Genomic DNA, 3,341 nt, shown 5'->3' with positions numbered 1-3,341 from the left:
ACAGTGTGCTCCTTGGGGTGTCACAGGTTTTAGGGACAGCTAACCTGTTCCAGGAATTTCTTCATTCTCACAGCAACCCAGAGTCAGTTTACCATTTGTTTGCCTTTTAAGTTGAAAATTCTAGCATGATCTTGTTGGTATAAAAAGGAATTTTGTTTTTTGTGTCCAGCTGATCACTGTAGTTCTTGAGGAAGACAGCTATAAGCAAAACTTTCTGAGGCACTGAAATGTATACAAAAATTACAGAGCTGTGCTATGAATTTGTCATTTTGCCTTACATGTAGGCCTCCTCCTTAATGACAGACAGACCCTTATACACCATAAACTGAAAATTTGAAAATTTTCTTCCTAATTAAGTTCCCTTCAGAATTAAAATGAGTCAGTGTATATTTACAGTCTCTGTTGAACACAGTATAATAATACTTATTCAGTATATTAAATTAGAACATGTTTCTGTTCTAAAGATTCTATCTTGGGAAACATTATCTGAAAGAGCTAACAACATTAGATGTTATAATTACTTGTATTTATGATATAGTTATAAACAATTATAAAGTAAATTATCGTAACTGTTTAGAAATAATTACAAAATAATGATTGTAATAATAACCTTGTAGTTATTTATTATATATCATACTGTATTTTAATTTACCAGAAATAAACAAACAGGAAATTCAAAGTAATGCTCTGCATATTTCAGCTCACAGAATATGCCAAGTCCAGCTGAAATTTGGAAAGAGGTTTATGGCCTTTGCTCATTATCCCAAGACTTAAGATTAGGTTTTCAGGCAGAACTTCAGCTGCAAGCATTTGGTTTTCAGAAATCACTGTATTCATCAGCTTCTGTCTCTCTCCTGTATGTGAACTCCATTTAGTTCAGGAAATACTTTTTTTTGTTGTTCCTTCCTGTAATTAGTTCCTATTAAAAAGTCCAACTCATCCTTGTCTAACCTCAATTAGACTATCTTTTTCTCCCTTTTGTTCCTAATGCAGAGGCATTAATCTTTTTGACTGGTCTAGACCCTTCCAGCATATATTGTTCATATTAATTTTTTCTTTTTATACTTACTCAGTATTCAGACCTATTCTATTCTGGAACAATGATAAAAGCCAGAAAAAGAAAATGTAGAATCCTGCTTTTGGTCTCAGAATGACATTTTTTTCTTCAGAATACTCTTGCAATTAATTTTCTTTCTAGACATCAGGGCTTTCTTCCTTTCTGCTTTTATTTATATGAAGTAATATAGCTATTTCAATAATCTGCTGATAATAGATAGTTCTAGGAATGTATTGTAAGAGGAAAATTAGAGGAGCCTTTCAGACCTTGGACTGAAAGGGAGATGCCTTTTTTCATCTCCCAGTTCAATAGATCCTATCTTCAACTTTATTTTTGATTTGTGATTCAGAAACCTTGAATGATTCACTGGCACATTTTGAGCTGATTTAATTTGAAATGTTAATTACTCGAAATGTTAGAACGCTTTAGAGTTAAAGAGCACCTGAATGATGGCATAACTGAAAGTAATAAAATAAGAAATTCCACATCAACAGAAGAAATTAGATCTTATTCTAATTTCACATCTTTTAAACTGTAATTATTAAAGAAAGTATGTGACTGGAGATATTTTCAATTATAATGGAAAGAATGGGGGCTAGTCAGTGTTACTGTTTCATTCTGAGAATCAAAGCCACATCTCCCTTCCAAGTACATTGCCTCCTACCTGTTCAGCCTTGGAAGAGACTTACTCTGCTTTGGATGGCCTTACTCCAGTTTTGAGTTGCATGCATAAATCCCAGTTAGATGTTTGTACCAAGTGCTTTTGTTTTTCTGTATAAATTCACAGAGTCAATTATGTTGGAAAAGACCTCAGAGATCATTGAGTCCAACCTGTGACCCAACACCACCATGTTCAACTGGACCATGGCACTGAGCACCACATGCAGTCTTTCCTTAAACACCTCCAGGGAGGGTGACTCCTGAACCTTCCTGGGCAGCCCATTCTAATGTCTGATTGCCCTTTCTGTAAAGAAATTCTTCCTAACACCAAACCTAAACCTCCCTTGGTGCAACTTAAGACTATATTCTTGTGTCCTGTTGCTGGCTGCCTTGGAGAAGAAGCTGAACCCCACCTGGCTACAATCTCGTTTTAGGAAGCTGTAGAGAGCAATAAAGTTTCCTCCGAGTCTCTTTTTCTTCAGGCTAAACAACTCCAGCTCCCTCAGATGCTCATCAGACTTGTGCTCCAGACCCTTCAGCAGCTTCACTGCCCTTCTCTGGACACACCCCAATACCTCAAGTCCTTCCTGAACTGAGGGGCCCAGAACTGGACACAGGACTCAAGGTGTGGCCTCACCAGTGCCAAGGACAGAGGGACAATCACTGCCTGCCCCTGCTGGCCAGACTATTGCTGGAGCAGGCCAAGATGCTACTGGCCTTCTTGGCCACCAGGGCACACTGCTGGCTCATGTTCAGAAGCTGTCAAGCAGAGACTCCAGATCCTTTTCCGTCAGGCTGCTCTCCAGCTACTCTGTCCCCAGCCTGGAGGTGCTGCAGGGGGTTGTTGTGGCCAAAGTGCAGGACCCAGCACTTGAACTTGTTAGATCTCATATTGTTGGACTCTGCCCATCCATCCAGCCTGTCCAGGTCCCTCTGCAGAGCCCTCCTACCCTCCAGCAGATTGACACTTGCACCCAGCTCATTATTGTCGTGAACTTGCTGATGGAAGATTCAATGCTCTCGTCCAGATCATCAGTGAAGATATTAAACAGGACTGGCCCCAGCACTGATCCCTGGGGGACACCACTAACCACTGACCAGATGCCAAGTGGATGCAACACCACCACGCTCTGAGTCTGGCCAACCAGACAGTTCCTAACCCAGTGAAGAATGCACCTGCCCAAGATTTGCACTGCCAGCTTTTGCAGGAGTATGCCATGGAAGATGATGCCAAAATGATTTTCCTTTTATATATTGTTCATATATATTCATAGCTCTGTAGACTGTTATTATATAGTTACACAGTTACCTAACTTCAGTACTTTTCCTATTAGACAAACAAATTCCTGAGGGCCTGTTCTAATCTCTCTTCTTATGGGAATCAAGGTCAAGACATCTTCCCAAGACCCTTTCCCATAAACAACTATCAAGGAAGGTAGGCTTCAGAAGGGGTCGAACTAAGAGGGGGAGTTACCTCATCACCTGTGTTTCTAATTGGAGACTCTTGTCAATTATACTAATTTGCTAAACTTATAAAACTCTCCATGCCCTATATCACATGTGCCTCTTTGCACATTTTCAAGTGTGTATTTCAGAGTGTTGTGCACCTGGAAGGACCTTGGCT

The sequence above is a fragment of the Prinia subflava genome, chromosome 1 (assembly GCF_021018805.1).
Source record: "Prinia subflava isolate CZ2003 ecotype Zambia chromosome 1, Cam_Psub_1.2, whole genome shotgun sequence".
In the NCBI taxonomy this organism is placed as follows: domain Eukaryota; kingdom Metazoa; phylum Chordata; class Aves; order Passeriformes; family Cisticolidae; genus Prinia; species Prinia subflava.
Note: the sequence above shows the minus strand (reverse complement) of the source record.